The sequence below is a fragment of the Hesperophylax consimilis genome, chromosome 31 (genome assembly GCF_061612785.1).
Source record: "Hesperophylax consimilis isolate HC1 chromosome 31, BYU_Hcon_1.0, whole genome shotgun sequence".
In the NCBI taxonomy this organism is placed as follows: domain Eukaryota; kingdom Metazoa; phylum Arthropoda; class Insecta; order Trichoptera; family Limnephilidae; genus Hesperophylax; species Hesperophylax consimilis.
The window spans coordinates 2,169,636-2,188,639 of record NC_142866.1 but is presented as its reverse complement, the minus strand read 5'-3'; the positions used below and the strand labels follow the sequence as shown (position 1 = coordinate 2,188,639).

General features: G+C 32.7%; 1 protein-coding gene across 3 annotated transcripts in view; it reads right to left on the bottom strand.

The window, feature by feature from the left end:
• The window catches only part of LOC149409338 (Krueppel-like factor 7), a 354,445-nt gene that overhangs the window by 160,127 nt on the left and 175,314 nt on the right, over positions 1-19,004 (bottom strand). The window contains exon 1 of one of the 3 annotated variants that reach the window (XM_089649751.1): positions 14,474-14,521. The exons of the other annotated variants lie outside the window; for them this stretch is intronic. The gene's annotated coding sequence lies outside the window, so the exon portion shown is untranslated. Of the gene's footprint in view, positions 1-14,473; positions 14,522-19,004 lie in introns of those variants that run through there. 3 annotated transcript variants of the gene reach the window in all.

Genomic DNA, 19,004 nt, shown 5'->3' with positions numbered 1-19,004 from the left:
CGGGAAGCGCCACCCCGAGTTCCGCCCTTAATTTATGACCCTCCAACATCCGGCACGACTTACCACGAATCAATTAGGTCCATACCTGAGTGGGGCACCGTCCTTCAGATCCCATATGCGGTGCAGTTGCAATCCTGTTATACGGAGTGCAATAGAAATAATTCAACTGACGCGTACGCCATTTAGCATACCTGTGCAAATGCTGTGACATTCTGAACTATAAACAGTGCTTATAAAATTCCGAACTGAGCCCTTCAGTAAAATATTTTTCCAGATTCAAAAATTCAAGACGGAAGCATTTCCTAAAAATGACTACTCGAATTTTTATAGAATCGTCGAGACGTAGCATAATTTTGTTTATTGAAAACTTCAGAACTAAGGACTCGTTACTACAGAAGGAATGGATTCTTTAATATCCTGACATGATTATTTACTTAGTCCATCCCTGTATCCTTGTTAACAGCATGCTACAAACATCTTTCCACATTAAAAGTGAACTGTTCATAAATTATAAAAGCGACTGGAAACTGAAGCGTAAGCCCGTTGCAAGGGCGGCAAAGTAAAGCTACTAGTAAAATGTCTGGTCACCAGGGGCTTAGCTGCATTTCAATTATAGTGATTATAAAGTATGTCCGTTAAGTACAAAGTTAACAGAAAACTTTCCAGCAATAACTGCTATTTCATTCGGGCTTTAGAAGCTATCTGCCAACTAATATTCAACAGCCGCAATTAAATCACTGTTCTGGATTTCCGATCACATTGCGCATTGAAAATACACAGTGAATTATTTTGTAAAAAATTGCTTAGTTTCGTAAAGATTGCCTCGATTTACTTTTGATAGTTTCCTGCAGTCAGTCAGATCGGATTCCCAGTGGTCTGAGAGCGCGAGAACTCGCATGGCGTCACTGTTGTCACGTTGTCACACTTCAAAACCTACTAATTTATTGTGAATTGATAGAATAACAACAATTGTAGTTGCCTACAAATTTTATGCACTCATCCTCATCAAAATGTCTTTGCATTCGCGCAGTTACAGAAATCATTAATTTAGTCTATTTTGATTTCATGAACCAATATTGTTTACTTAAACATTACACATTTACAAAAAAACATCATTTTCACCAGTAATAATCCAGACGAATGTCACAATAACTTTAAAACGGTGACCGGATAAACCATCACAATGATAATTCATCACATCTTTAAAAAGTTATATAAAGTCATGGAAAGTGATGAAACAAAAACTTTATTAACTGGGTTAAGTAGGTTAGGTTAGCTTAGATTAGGTTAGGTTAAAAAAATTATCATATTTTTTAATGACTTTATATCACTTTTTAAAAGTGTGTTGTATTGTCACTGTATTGAGTTATCATGGGACCCTTTTAAACATATAACAAAAACTATTCTATAAAAAAGTATATTAAACATAAATTTGTGCAATTCAGAGCAAAACTAGTCTGAACCCACAAATTACTCAAGTAAAAATTTACACGTTGTCATTAAATCACGATTAATAATATTGAGCAGGTATTATAAAGACAAGTACTATAAGCCCAATCAAATATTATTTATATTTGACTGGGCAAATAGATCCCCGATTGGTCAGCCAGTTTAATTGATACAATAAATTACATAAATAACGGCAATGGAAATTCAAAGTTTCTGGCTGTTAGTTGATCATTTGAGCTTTTGTCGGGTGGGATTTATTCACTGTTGCTAAGTCGTCGGTATGTTGCTGTCAATATTGATTTGCAGGCGGTTGGCGCCGCTAGCTTCTGGATTCGCAATAGGTGGACCCGAGTGCTAAAACCCAGATGGTTTGCTTTTTGAGCAAGTGCATATATCACATTTACATTTGAGTGGAGCGCAGTAAAATTACACCCAGTTAATTCATCAACCAATGAATGCCATAATTTAAACTGTCGTGTCTGCATCCGTGTCAAATATCGCCCACCCGCAACGTTGCCGTTTTTTTTATAGAAATACCTATAATGGACTCAAAAATGAATATATTATTTATGTACCTTAACACAAATCAAGATTTTGATAATACCATGTGTATCATATTATTAAATTATGAATAAGATAAAACTAGACAAAGTATTGGTGTTATGCACTGTGACTCTTTTGCAAAATTCAAACAACAACCAAATTGCAAAAAAAAAACCTTAAATCGCCATTATGTCGTTATGAAAGCGAGATTCAGACGTAATATCAAAAATTTCAAACTATTATTATAAAAAACATATAGAAAATAGACTTATAGAAAATATCGATTACAAATATACCAATAAATACAGAACAACCAAATAACGTGGGAATGCGAATGGAATAAGCAGTTTAGAGCCCACATCAGGTGAAGTATTCCCTCATGTTGGAGAGAGTGCAGAAGAAATTTCTGAGCGATTATCTAGCTGAGGGAGTATGGCTACTACCCGTGGCTCTATCCTACTGACTTTCTCTTGGGCGTGCTCGGTATGAACCATCTAGGGGTCAGAAGAGATATGCATATTGTATCACACTTCTTCAAACTGATTCGTGGATGGTTAGTAAATCCGACTATCATGGAAAGTATTAGTCTCTATGTTCCTGATGGTTATCTCCGTCACCAACAGCATAGACTTTTTTTATCTCCCGGCCTGCAGGACCAACTTGCCTGCAGGTCATGCCGGTGGGGAGAGCAGTCTTGCTGTAGAACAGAATCAATTCGGATATCGACATATTTAGCTGAAGGTGAAGCTGCCTTTAAAAGGCAAGCTCTATTGAAGCTGGTATAGTTGAAACACCGTTTACTTATTATGTAATACTATTATTCAAATTACTTAAAAACCAATTAAAATGTAATTTTGTAATGTTTTTAAAAGAATAAACTAATTGAATTGAAATATTGAAGACAATATTAGAGATTTCTAAACGAAAATCTGAAACAGAAAAATCAGAAAAGGAAACGGTCACATCTGGGACTCGAACCCAGGACCTTTGTCTTTCCGGGACAGTGCTCTACCAACTGAGCTAATGGGACCCTATTCCGAAAAATAAATATTCATTTCTAGACTTGCAGAAAAGTCAACAGATGTCGCACATTAAAAATAAAAAAAAATAAGATAGGTTTATCTAAAAAGACGCTGTCTGGATTGCATTTAGTTCGGGTTGAATCTTGCGATCATACATAAAGATAGTTGCCAATAAAAATGTGCGGTGAAAAAATGAAGACAATGTTAGTAGTTCTTATTCGAAGTATGATACAGATAAAAGTGACCGAGGGGAATAGGGTCCCATTAGCTCAGTCGGTAGAGCACTGTCCCGGAAAGACAAGGGTCCTGGGTTCGAGTCCCAGATGTGACCGTTTCCTTTTCTGATTTTTCTGTTTCAGATTTTCGTTTAGAAATCACTAATATTGTCTTCAATATTTAAATATTACAATTTGAGGTTTTACTCAATAAAGTTATTCCGAAAAATAAATAATTGAATTGAATTGAATTGAGTTGTTGGACGTAAAAGCAACACGTGCTATTGTTTCTCTGTTTGCACATACATCCTGAGCCACAGCGACGCGTAAAACGGTACAGCTAATTATTAATAATAAAATGTTATCTTCATAAATCTCTTGTTAAGAAAACAATACATATTTCCTTCAGCTCACCACCCATACAGGAAGACACCCCATTGGCCGAGCTGCCCCCACCCCCCCCCGTCATCGGCTGGCACTACCCTGCCCCAAAGGGTATATAACACCGTGCAGGCCTATATGGAGTCGAAGTATCCAGTCTCCTGGTTAAACTAAGCAACAGAATCCTAGTAGTCATTGCCCAGTTAAACCCTCCCCAGTACCAAGTCGGGAGAACCCTCCGGGTCCTATTCTGTTAGAAAGCTAAAATAAAATTATAACAGACTGAAATTAACTCAGCATAATATATTTCGGGGAATTATAAAATAGATAGAAGATTGAATATTCTCAGTCAAAGTCAATTTCTGTTTCGACTTCTACACGAGGGATTAATATTATTAATAATGTCTAGCTTACGTAATAACTTGTGTTTGATTTTATTTATTTCACTTTTTATCGGATGAAAATAATAATAGGTGGGTACTTAATTCTTTGATACATTATTGACATTAGTTATTTTAAACTAATTATATTTATAATAATCCCTTTATTTTTTTGTCGTTTCCGTTTAATGAAACTTATAAACAGGGATGCTTCTAAATAAAACGTGGCTTATATTTTTACATAAAACTTTTATTTTTTATGTTTTACACAAAAATAAATAGTTCAGCCAATATTGAAATGTTCCAACAGGTACACCAGGTAATGTCAGTCGGTACTCGAATGAAGTATTTTGCGGTTTTATGAGCGATGTGAATATTTGTATGGGCTTTTGGTCAAATTGATATGTCAAGTATATTGCTGCTCAACAAAGAGTTTTAGAGGGTGATTTAAAAAAAATTTTAATTTGCCACAAATTCCAACATTGCCACCTGTCCGTCCATCTAACCTCTCTATTTTGTTTCAATCATACTCTCTGAATTAATAATATCTGGACACTTTACTTTCCTACTATATCACCTTTATTTCTGCTCCATGCATTTAACCGGTGACCGGATAAATCATCACAATGATAATTTATCACATCTTTAAAAAGTTATATAAAGTCATGGAAAGTGATGATATAAAAACTTTCTTAACTGGGTTAAGTAGGTTAGTTTAGGTTAGGTTAAAAAAAATCCTAGTTTCTAATGACTTTATATCACTTTTTAAAAGTGTGTTGAATTGTCATCGTATTGAGTTATCATGGAATCCATTTAACCATATTTCCACCATAGAACCGGTTTGCGTAATATGGTGAGATGTGAAAAATAAGAAGGTTTTTTTTTTTGTTTTCGGTTGATTTGACCACTTTGAAAATAATCAGCCTTTGGCAAAACATTGTGTGAATAGATTACTATACGATCCTCCTCTGCATTGTTGGTCAGTTTAGGTACACACGCACATTTCACATATTATCAATGTCAATAATATTTGAACCATTAAGTTAGAAAATAAAACAGCCTTATAATTTTCGAAGACTCTTTTCGAATCATTAATACGAGACTGCTTTCAGTAAGCTATAATATCATAAACAGGAAAGAAACCCGGTGCGCATCATCGGGTAGGAGGTAATGTGCCGTGATGTGAGTGGAACCCACGAGTTATTGCTCGCACCCCCCTCGAAACCGAAATAAACCGAACCAATATAGACTTCGCTTCGTTCCTTTTAGTTCTTGCTAGATTAGGGTTCAAGCGGGTTCTTGTTGCGATACATAAAACTCTCAGGAATAAACAAGTAGGAAGTTAGTTACAAAAAAAACTTTAAATGATAATTCAGTAAAAAGCAGATTAATATACATTTTTATGGATATTTCATATTTTATTGCTTCCTCAAAAATCGATCTCATTCCACAGGTGGGATGGTAATAAATTTTCGGTGAAAAAAAATCAGCCCACAATTTGGCTGTTTTCAAGCCGAGATTAAACGCAAAAAGTCCGGGAAAACTTTAACCGTGTTGCAGTTATCGTTTTTCGAGTGAGCACATCCAATTTAACATAAACAAGGGATGGGTACAATAATGATTTATCTGGAGAACATTGTCAAAACAAAAAACCTAAGTACAAAATCTAAAACTGATGATAGAAAATATTTCATAGGATGTTTTAATTTATGTAGATAATGCTTACAAAATCAATCTGTACGTTATTTGTTCAGAAATGAGGCAGGGATATTTTTATTTTGTTATAAGTTCGGTGAATCAGTTGCATCTAATTACAAGTTAATGTTTACAATTATAAGTCATCAACCAACTAAATGAAAGTCTCGCCATCATAGCCACTATTGAATTTCATGAACCGACGAGACGCACAAGATAAATGTAACATTTTTCTGCAACACGTACACAACGAACTATCAGACAAATTCATTAACCAACTGGATGCATGATCGGGGAAACAAGCTTGGGGTAAGCACTGTTTATAAATTAATTGATTGATATACCAGTTTAATCGTACAAATTGTTGTAGCGTAGGTAATGTACTTTTAGTGATTTGTGTTAACATTGTTTTTATTTCTATTTTATTTTACGTTACGGTTACGTGTTTTAAAAATATTGCTTAAAATAATTACTTATTTAATCGGTTTTACATTACTGAGCATTTTAAAACAACATTTTGTATTATTTTCGAAAGGCTTACGTTTTCATTGCGACCAGTTAAACTATTTTTATGATCTACTATGTAAACAGCTAAGCCAACAAAAAAATTGAAGAAATCCACAAAACCTTTTAATATTTAAATTGTATTAATTACAAGCCTAATGGAGAAATAAAAATAATAGCAATGTTTGTTTCTTTGCCTGCCATAAAAGTTTATATTTAAGTTAATACATAAAAAAAAATAATGTAAAAGTAAATAAAAAATGAATAAATTGATGAACACATTAAGACTTTATGCTTGAGTGAAATTTTCCATCTCTGGTGTAGAGGCGCTCCCTGCCACTGGGCAACGGCCTGGACAAGAGTGTTGTAAAGAATTGAACGATGGTAAATGACACAGTGATGTAAGTATACAACGAACCCAACTGAATCGAAGAATTCAAAAACATGAGAGTCGTGGTGCTAAATAGTCAATATTTGTAACCAATTGATATAAACCAAACAAATAATTCTTATCCGATTTTTATCAGTCATGCGTATAATCAATTAAGCAAACATATCAGTCATCCAAAAAAAATTACCATGGTAAATTTTTCAGAATTTTGAATGGATCGTATTTAGTTTATATGTGCCTAAGTCTTTCTAAAAATAATAGTATAGTAATCTTAGCACACGACTAACTCGGCACAACAAAATATAACCACTTATAAAAATACCTAATGCTGATATAGCTATACGGTGAGATGGCCGTATACTAAACTAACTAACTAACTAACCATCACGCCGTTTCCCCGCAGGGATAGGCAGAGAGGACGGACCGCCGAAAACAACTCGGTCTTGACACTCACCCCTTGCTTCATTCATATTCATACATACTCTATTATTCTGACTCTTGACATGGCCCGACTCAAGTACCTGATTCATTTGGTCGTGCCATGTTTTCCTCAGGCGTCCCCGACTTCTGCTACCATTCACATTTGCATCGTATATTCTCCTTACACTCCTTTCTTCGCTCATCCGCTTTACATGCCCAAACCATCTAAGCGTCCCTTTCTTGATCTTACTCACTACGCTTACATCAGCCTTGCACTCTTTGCGGATCTCCACATTCCTCAAACGATCATACATGGTTTACCACTCATACGCCTCAGGGATCTCATTTCAACAGCATTCAATCAATCAGCCGTATACTGTTCGGGTTAAAATATTTACTCGTAATAATATTCACGTTTTTTTTAGACTGGCACCACTTTGTTACAATCCTCAAAAACACGGTCATTTTTACATTTCGCGTTTAGTTGCTAAATTAACGTTTCTTCAGATAACATTTGCGATGACAATGACATTGATATTTAATACATTAGAAATATTTTATTTCAGTTATCTCCTTGTTTAGACGAATTTATTAAGTTATCAACACGTACCTACCGATGTGTAAACGAATTTGTTTGATAACTTTGTCATAAAATACGGTTTACGAGAGGAGCAAAAAGATATTAAAACAATTTTGTATAAGTTTTGAAATTACATGAAACTGAATAATATAATTCATCAATTTTGGTCAAATACATAATTTTATGTGGTGTTTGCATCAAAAGCATAAAAGTGGTTGTTTGATTATCGACATCGCACCATTTACCACATGCAATCATTATAATTAAATGCAATTATTAAGTGCGGTTAAAGTTACTTGTTTAGTTTAAGTTAAATGAAAAATGTTAGCAACTGAGCGACGTCTATTTGAAATTTTTTGAAAACCTTGAATCGATATGACAAATAATAATGCATGTTTTCACTCGGTTTCCAGATAGGAGATATGGAAGGAGAAAAGTAATCCACCGGTGAGAAATATAAGAATATTATGTTATATTCCTCGCTATAAAATTCTGTGACTAATACCGTAACATTGAGTTAAGCAGAGAGAATTTTGATTCTGAGTCAATGGCATCAGATTTCAAACCGAGACTAATATCTTATGAGCCTTAGTTGTAAGTTACTAGATATAATTCTTAGATGTAAGTCACTAGTTATCATGAATGAATATTTTTATTACTCTTTTTGTCAATCTATCATTGAGTATGAAATAATCGCATGGGGAGGTGCAACAATCAGCGATAGATTCATTATCGAAGGCACAAAAATTAATTATGAAAGTCATTCTTAAAGTCCCTTTAATAAAACGTAATACAGATATATTCAAACAAATTCAATGTATTAGATATTCAACAAATTTACACAAAAACTATCTTAACTCATCTGTTTAAAAATAATTCTCATACATTTTATGAAAATACCCAAAATATTGTAAACACGAGGCACAAAACCAAAGAACTCATACAAACACCTAAAACAAACACAAAGAAATTTCAAATACATTGCTTCAAAGTAAAGCTTTCCGTCAAAGAAATTTCAAATACATTGCTTCTAAAATATACAATAAACTACCTGAAAAAACAAGACAATCAAATAATATTACCAAATACAAAATCCTGATCTAACAATGGATCATCGAAAAAAGTCGTGCAATAATTAGTCACCTCACCCAAATATAATCCTCCACCTAATTATTATTACCACCACCTACCAACCGGAAAATTTTTGCTTTATTGAAAAATGTACTTTATTTTAATATTACAAAATATTTTTTAACTAGTCTGTTTCGATGCAGTATTTTCTATTGAGACAGGCAAAGCCAAAAAATATATATTAACCTTTTTATAAATAATAAAAATAAAAAAAATAAATCCTAGTCGTAAGCCAGCTGTATATATTATTTATCAATACATATATTATATGAACAGCGCCCTTGTGGTGACTTTTCGTGAAAACGGCGCTACATGAATCATACAAATAGTATTAGTGTGATTATTAAAATAAATTGCTAGTGCGTAACGACTGTAATAATATTTGGCTAATTTATATAACGCCGTTTTCGTGAGAAATCACCTCAAGGGCGCTGAAACCACTCTAGAAGGGTGAGATCGATAATTATGCATTTTGCAAGTTTTTTCTCTTTGGAATAACTAGATCAAAGTTAGTATTTTCAGATGTTATTCTTTATGATTCTACAGCGTCATAACCATCATAGAATTGCAGTTATGTAATTTAGAGACTATTTAACACACCTAACTGCAAAAAAATACGCTGTTTTGTTAGTTTCAATAGATTTCACAAAAGATTTGTTTTAATTCTGTCGATAATCAGGCAAACGGTAATAGCCACTTGAAGATAATATGTATGGTATAGAATACAACGAAACACAGAACCAGCATGAAATATTTAAAGAATTGCTCCAAAGAACCATCAGAACAAACAGGGATGAAGAAAATAGCAATAAGTGCAACTTTACACGTTTAATTGTTCAAGTCGTTCACCCCAATTCTCAATCCTTGCCTTGATCCCTCCTCATCCATCATGATTCTTTATTGGAATTAGGTTACTATGTATGCCAACTAATTTAAACCCAACCTCCCCCCACCCCCGGCATAGGTGTTAGAAGTCCCCGAAATACAGTGCTACCCCCTGTAGTTTGAAGTAAAGCATCAAAATTACTTTACATATTTTTTGTAATAAGCATTTACTTTGTGGCTCATCATAATTTACAATAAAAATTCCGTTCCCAATGTTTGGGAACGGAACATTTAAGATGTTTAAATAACAATACTTTTTCAGAGCTTGCCAATCATCTTATTCCCACCAATCATACTTTTAATAAGGACACAAAGGTTAAAATTCTTCACCGTAATAATAAAATAAAACAGTAAATAACTTAGAAGCACTTGAAATCAAAAAATCCCTAAATAATAACACTAGTATATTGAATTACTAAATTAATTTATCGTTTAGTCCCATTCTAGATATATTTCCAGTAAACCGCTCTTTTATTGCCGGAATTCCCACAATTACCCCTCCCCTTTGTTAACTTTCCACTTAAAAACCTAAATTATATTTTTTTGTATATATCTGTCAATATTTTGTAGTTCATAGGTTAGTTTTAATATTTTCCTGACGAAGAAAGGGTGCTTCCGAAACCGATAGAGTGTTATTAAAGGTAAAGTGGTCTAAATCAAATTTAGATTTATCTAATAATTATTATAAGCAATAATTATTAGCCCAAAATCAAAATTCCGAGAAAAAAAATGCTGAAAAAAATAAATAAATATAGAGCTCACAGTGTGCTCGGTTAAAAAGAGAAGCAGAGGCTGCAACCAGATTAGTTTTACTGTCGTCTGAAATTCTGTCAGAGAACTACCGGCTTCGGGTCGTTGAAAGCTACATTAAAACGACAAAATTGAAAAAAAAGAAAGATTCATCTAATATTTATGTAAAGTGGAATTGGTTTCAACAGTGTTACATAATTTTAAATTAGTTCTAAGTTCCTGCGATCTCAATTCTGTCAATTATTTTAATCCATCTAGAATATATTTCTCGTTTGAATCTGAAAAATTGTGCCCAAATCAGAAGCTTGATACTACGAAGCCAGTGAGTTTATTGCCACGCCACTGATTAAAAGCGAAGTAATAAATACTTAGGAAATCACAAATACAAACTGACATGTTAGGAAATTTGGCTAGTTTGTTAACTTGATTCGATTTGGAGCGATCGCAATTTCCTAGCCGCGGTGCGTTGATCGAATCAGACGGCTTCGCGCTGCTAAGTCGCGGGGTTTGGAGAGAGAACTTGGTGTTCTGCATGGGGAGTAATTTTTCCTTTTTTTAAAGCCAAAAGGGTTATTTTGCGAATATTGGTTAGAGATAAGTATTTTATTTTATTGTTAACTAACAAAAGGTAAACGGAACAGGAAGATAGGAGGGGGACATGGATACTCTCAATATCTATTTGTGATCGTACGCAAGACTTATGTTCGATATTTCTGAAGAATGTCGATAATAAACAAACCTTCTTAATTATGTGTATTAATTCGCACACATACGGGAATTAGGGAACTTATTCAAAGGTTAGTTCGGCAAGAAAAAGGAGTAAATATTTAGATAGACGGGTATAAACAGCAAAAATAGATAAAATACAAAATAGAATAAAACCATATGTTAAATAATTAAAAATTTGCATAAGTAGGTCCTATTTCTAGTGATTTTTCGTAATCGCCAAATCGATTCCTTCTTCCTCGTTTACCTCTATCCTGTTAAAGTGATGTGATTTGATTTGATGTCAGAAATTATAAACAAATATGTTAATTTATGATTACATTTCAAATTTTGTAAAATGTTGAAAATTAAAAGCTATTTTAAAAATGGCAAGGGTTAGAAGTGTTGCTGTATTCACGCCTGCATTGCAGCTAATACTCAATCATCAAATGGACAATAATAAATAAATGTCGATTTATGAACGAACGGAAAATTATTATTATAAGTGTCAGTTGTTAGTGAGAAGTCATTTGGTAATAATGGTGACAGCTGGCGAGGGCGTTCTATGTTAAAAGCTGTTTTAACAAACATGTATTTTAGTATATAATCTAACTTTTTCTCATAACGTATTTTATTTTTTTCTGTGTTATAAAGCAGTTCCACATATAAGTGTATCTGTGGATTAGTGTCCACGGGAAGGTTAAACGTAGTTAGGGAGAACGAAAGTGACATTTCATCGGCTGCCAGTTTCACTTTCGTTTTGCTTCGAACTGACAGCGCAATGTACACAGCTCGAATCGATACTGGGTTAGGTACGTAGAATCGTTGACCACCGCCATGTCTGTTTATAGGGGTGCTTAGCGCCGAGCGTCTATGCTTTTATGCAAAGTATTGGAATTACAGTTATTTAGAATTGCATTAAAGTGGTAAAGCCTCCATTACGTAGAGAGTGGAGATGCTAATGACGACAGTAGTTGAGTGGAATTCTGGACTTCTCCCCACCACCGACCGCCACCAGCAAACGGGCGACCGGCACCAGGGCAAAATAAAATTTGAAAAAGAATTCTGGTATTTTTCATATGTTCGTTTTTCATTCCTGTATTAAAAACGTGCATATGAAAAATTCCAGAATAGGCAATAGATGTTTTTCGTAACGAAGGTCATCAGTAATATACTATACTTGGATTAACTTAAGTCAAGCGTTTGTAAGATAATTTACAAACATATTTCGTAAAACTTCAATTTTTCTGGGTATAGTAACTAAGAATATGATAGGTTATTTTATCAACACATTAAAGTTTTTTTATAATTTTTTCTGACATTAACCTCAGCCAATGGGCCTTTTGTGTGGTTTTTAACTATTGACATAAAAACATTAAAAAATACACTAACTAAAAGAAAAAAATATAAAAAATATGTCTATTATTTTTATTTTAGCATGGAGATAAATTCGATTCGCGTTTAAGACTTATTTATATACCTAGATGGACATTTCTTCATTTCCTCATCCCAGGGGAATTTAAGCTTTTAACTTATGAATAAACATCCTGCAAAATCCTACGACTTAAATGGTGTATTTTGTTTCTCAGATTAATTTATTCTACCTGACCACCTTCCATTCAAAGAGCAGTTATACATTGTACGACGAATCGGTGTGTTTGGGCATTTGGTTTTACAAGAAGAGAAATATTTATATCTGCGTTTAAAACATGTTGTTATCATGTCATGTTATTGTTCCATTGTTTACCTCGTTAGTACAAACTCTTTACGATGACACAAAAAATGGCCGCATGTGAAAGCTTTTACATACTGAGCGGCGGCGGCCGAAATTAAATTAAAACCGATGCGATGGAGAAGTGATAAAATATTCATGAATGGCACGAAAAATCTTTATGCTTACATTAATTTTAAATTCAACAAACGTTAGTTTGTAATGAATTGTTATAAAAATGTGTTCTATCTTTGTAGAAATGCGTGATGAGTTTGTATTCTGTTAATCTATATAATATCTAATATTTTTTTTATATCCTACTATTCAATCCATAAAGATCGACATATTTCAAAACTAATGGTATCTTCGTCAGGATAAACGTATAGTGAAAATTCACAAGTAAAGAATAAACAGACAAATAAGTACCTATGTACACATCAAAAACTTAAACTGACATATTTATGTACACATCAAAAACTTTCATAAACTAGCACATTTATGTGCGCGTCAAAAACTTTCATAAACTAACACATTTATGTATACATCGAAAACTTTCATAAACTAACACATTTATGTACACATCGAAAATTTTCATAAACTAACACATTTATGTACACATCGAAATTTTCCATAAACTAACACATTTATGTACACATTGAAAACATTCATAAACTAACACATTTACTCGTATTTACACATCAAAAACTTGTATCAATGAATACAACCAAATCAAGGAGTAACTAAGATGTCTAAATAAAAATGATTACCACTACGAAAAATGATGTATTTATAATTTATTTACATAAAATGCATCCTGATAGAAACACATCGATCTTTTTTGATTAAATAGTGGTGTAAACCTATAATACACTTATTCAATTTCAATTAAAATGACGACTCAAAGTGATTTTGCAATTAATAAAAAAAGTATAAACAGGTAATATATTATGACACTAACTGTAATGCCTGAATTCGTCCGAAATTTTGAGTTTAAAAAATCAAATAAGCTGCCTGAGTACCTTAATTTTTTAACGTTCGTGAGTTTTTTTTTACTGGATAGTCAGATTACAGATTACAAGCTGTATCTTTAGAAAAGAGTAACTCCAGCTCAGAAGATGTCAAGTATGGGTCCTTTGTTATCTGTTAACGATAATCGCAAATTTTATCTTTCAATAGTTGGTTGCAGTGATTTTGCGAAAAAAACTTGATGATAAAATTAAATGCATAGGTACATAACATTATCATATCAACAGATAGATTGGTACTAAACATTGCAAGCGACAAAAATAAATTCTCATATTGAAGGTGAAATCAATAATATTAAACACTTACGAAAAAAAGTTGTACGCTCATTAAAACATGTGATTTTTTTTCAATATTATGTATTTAGAATTTATTTTTTTAAATGATTCAATCTTTATACAGAATATAGATTACTGAATGCAAATGTATAGGTAGATAGGTACCTACTTAATATCTCAATCAATAAATAAATAGTTAATCATCCATAAATACAGATACTTTTTTCTTTAATGAAAAAAAACGCTAATATAATATTTTTATAAGTCCATAGTACCTTCGTAAAAATTATAAAAAATCGCAAGGTTTGTATTGTAAAATGTTTAAATAATATTAAAACAAGAAATATTACTAATTACTAACTACAGACAGCAAATCGCGGTTTTCAATCGCAATGAAAAGGTTAACTTACTCAAATATCACACATTTTCCTCCAGGGAGGTTAGAAATTGCTTCCAAAGTGGTATTTACCTGAAAAGAAAGAGAAAAATACATAAGCATACTTCTTATACTACCAAATAATATAACATGTGTAAAAAAAGTTCATGCAATTCACAAATCAAAATCAAATATTTATTTAATAAAACATCAATGAAATGTACAAATATAAATTTTATTTGTTTTTTCGAACGAAGCAAATACTTTGGGGTGTGACCGAAGTATTGTTGTGTGCTGAGTTTGAAATTTCGGTAATTGATATAAGTTGTAGTCCAACACAAATTCATTTTATTCACGGCGGTTAGTATTTTTCAAAATTGCCTACTATCCGGCTTCAAACTATTAATTTTCAAGTCAAAAAATCAACCCGTGAAAAAACATTTTTCTTTTATTGTAAAACATCTATTTTTTTAATAGATTCTGAGGTATTTAAAAAATATATACATTTTTGATTTGTTTGACTGAGGAATAAACCTTCCTCCCCAGGGACTGGAGTCAACTGTCTTAATAACTGAGTCAATCCCCGTTTGGGTAGACCCGACATTTATTTCGTATATTAACGGCTCTATATCGTATTTTTTTTAAAGAAAAATGCTTATAGATCTACGTGTGTATGAACGTGATTGCCATTGATAATAGATTTCATTGTCATCGACAATGACTCTATCTGCCGAATTTCAGCTCGACGGATGTCAGATTTGCATTTATTCATTCACGAAAACAAAATCAAAATTCAAATAGATGCACTTGAAATTGTGAAATTTTCATTACATCAGAGCCTGTAGTTCTAATGTTTTTGACACATCAGATAAACAGTTTTTATTATTTAAATTTTCTAACATCCATCTTATACCAAGTAGCATAATAAAAATATGTTCGTTGTTGTTTTCGGATATCATTATGGCGTAGATGAATATTTATAAAGCAATAAGCTCTTCCCAATAAGCTAAATCCAACATTTACATATATTGAAATTTGGGTAAGCGGGCTAGGCTGGCGGGCTATATAATATTATATGTACAAGCATAATGTACATCCACCAAACATTTTATTCTGATATGTATCGAACGGTTATATACTAGATGACATATCGACAATATCGATCTGCTGATCGTGCGGCCTGCTCGACAGATGTAGCTCTAAACTTATGAGAATTGTACCTAGGTATATTAAATAACAATGTTTTGCGCCTGCGCTGGTATAACGTTCATTAGCATTCAAGTTTTTTTTTACATTTTTTGAAAAACATACTTCTTCTACTCGTCTGTGGGTAACAAAATTGAATGGTATAGTCACACTTTATCGGTATAGTTTCTCCAACATCGCAACTCTGAAAGAGTTTGTTGTATAGATATAAGTTAGTTCTATACTTCAACTTAGCGACATAATACTCTAGTATCAGAATTTCACTCGAGGCTCACATTTGTAACGATAATATATAATTCGTAATATTGTCCTGAAGAATTAACATGATTTATTTTATAATCCATCTGCCCTGATGATCGTATTCATAACGCTGTCCGAAACTTTTGACGCAAAACAGCATAATACCACAAAAATATATCACGGTAATGCTTTGTCCGTGAAAATCTCAAATCATGTATGTATTGAAGAAAGTTTGCATTTAACCGAAACTATTTGACGTAATGTTATAAATTCTGAAAAACTAAGTACTTAACAATAAAATAAAATTTTAATTAAGACTCTAAGATTCGATTGCTCACATTTTAATTATTTTTGATAAACGTATTACTAAAATCTCAAATATAACGTATATAAGTTATTTAAATTTGAGATTAATAAAAACAGTACTTTACCGTTGAAAAATTTTATAAAACTTTTTTCACCTATAAAATTAGCGATAAGCGCCAGATTTATTTCAAAATAATGAATCAGTAACTTCCCGAGGGATCCCTCTAGAAACATCTGAAATTTTAGTAATACTTTCATCAGAAATAATTAAAATAAACCCCAAGGAAAGATTATTTTTCTAGGTCTGCTAGCGCAAAATTTCATTACGGCATTACGCCAGGCTTACAATTTAAATTCGGCAAATCTCTTCCTGTAACAAACATTGATATCACCATCCGAAATATTTTAGGTTTAATATGCACATATTTATGAACTTCAATACTCGTCGCATCGAGTACTAGAACAAGTACGTATGCCAATATTTGATTATTTCATGTGTTCCAATTAGCATAGTTTTGCTTTGGTGACACACATCCACAAGCATGTTTCAATACAATGGAAATGTTATTGCCACAAGGCAGCAAAAGCACGGCTAATTAACATCACATACCATTCAGGTCGAAAGCATGTTTATGTAGGAAAATATGTCTAACGACGAGTTGTGAAACTCTCATATTATGGAACCTTACAAAGCGCTAAACAACAGAATTGCTCAATTCGTGTGCAGCTTTGAAAACTACAATAAGTCATGTTTCTAAAATTGTACACATGTTGAAGGAGAAACTATTTATTTTCTATTTATTACAGTAACTGTGTCATTTGTGCCTCATTATATACCTACAGTCGCAATTGTGTAAATAAGGCTCTTTCCAGCATGTGAACTCTCGAATTACATGTGTGTGAAAAACGATGGAAGTGAAACGCTCCAAGCGTTCAACTCATTACCGCTAACAATATATTACCACTTCATGAAAGGGTATCGTCGCTTGACTCAAGAACTGGACAGTATTGTCATTGAGTTTTGAAAGGGGCCATCACCCCCAAAAACATCAAAGATCAGTAAAAACCAAAACGATTTAAAGGAGACCATTTTCTTCACGATATAGTTAAACAGCAACGACGAGAATTGTCGAACACTGCCGAAGATTGTTCGGAGAGAATAAAGATGGTCGTGGATTGTGAGGGTGGTCGATATGGAGGGAGGGGTTATGAGGTGGGGGGTGGGAGAGCGGGAGGATGTTTTGATTGAAGAGGAACGAGGATCAGGGGTTCAGCGAAGACGTGTTCGGAATGAAGTATCAAGGATGAAATAAACTTTACTGTCCGAAAATTGGATCCTTCATTTAATTTCACATAATGACTCCATTGTGAAATAGTAGAGGGAATTTATGTAAAGGGATTTGTTTTCAAGGCAAATAAGAGGTTCTTACCCTCCAACTAAGAAGGCACGTGTAGTGGAAAGGTGATTTTTTAAAACACGAAACCCTCCCCATATACTCCTAGACTCATCTCAAAATTTACAGGTATTTGGTCTTAGGGCCTTCTCCTACCGGAAGGCTGTCCATGTCAAGTATTATGTAATATTCACCCTGCAGACGGCAACGCGACGCAATAATTTAACGAAACGAAATACGCAATCGAAATAGATCAAATATGTGTGCGATACGTCATTTAATTTTCATTGATGAAATATTTTCAGCAATTAATCAATATAACGCACTATAATCAGCAGCATTGTGTACCATACGTCTACAAACTCGAAAATAAAAATAAATTGCAATAATATATGTTCAAATTATTGCACGGATTCAACAGCTAGTAAACAAATACTCCGATGTTGTTAATATATTTAGTACATCAATTTCTTTATATAAGCATACCTTATCGAAGTTTTTTTCATCAAGTAGGGGAATATTTTGATAAAGCTATTTAAATTGACAGTATTACAGTATTTTGCACGTTAACAGTATTTTTTCGACTGAAACAAAAAAATTATTTTGGATATTTTATATTTATATTTTATACCCACATACTGTTTGGATCAAATTCAACAATATTTTTTTATATATATGTGTTTTAAATGGTCATTTAAAATATATTCATTACAAAATAATTTCTTAAATATTGTTATATATATATGTATGTAACAGCCTTAATAGGCGTAAAATAAATAAATAAATATTGTAAAACAGCTTTCTGGATGGTAAATGTATTCAAAGTGTATTAAATATGTTACGGGTGTCATCCCATTTTCATTGGTCCAATATTGCCATATTTCCAGTTGTAGCCCACGAAAGCAAACATTATTCATTACCATCCAACTCCCAAGTGCAAAAACTTAATTCTTTTATTGTGACAAGCCATGACTGCAGTTGAAAAGATATGATTCTAAAGCTTCAATATAATATAATGACTTTAAGTATGTAGGTACCTACATAAAGTCACACTAGTGTATACTCGTATAATTTAACTACTATTTAAAGACATAATAGCGTATAATAATTTAACTACATATAAAGGCATACTAGTATATACTAGTATAATTTAATTACTATACTCACCGCAAATTACACATCACTGAATTTTTAAACATTGATTTTAAATAAATGACATCTTATATCCGATTGTTGTGCGATGTTTCTATACTTAATAGCACGTTAATGATTTATGTTGAAGGTGTACTTAGATATCTGATTCTTTATAGTATGTTCCGACGCTATCCACTGCTATAGATATCTGCATCAATCGTGATTGGAAACCATTGACCTGGGAACCAATCCCAAAACATCCATTATTGTGCTGACTTTCAAATA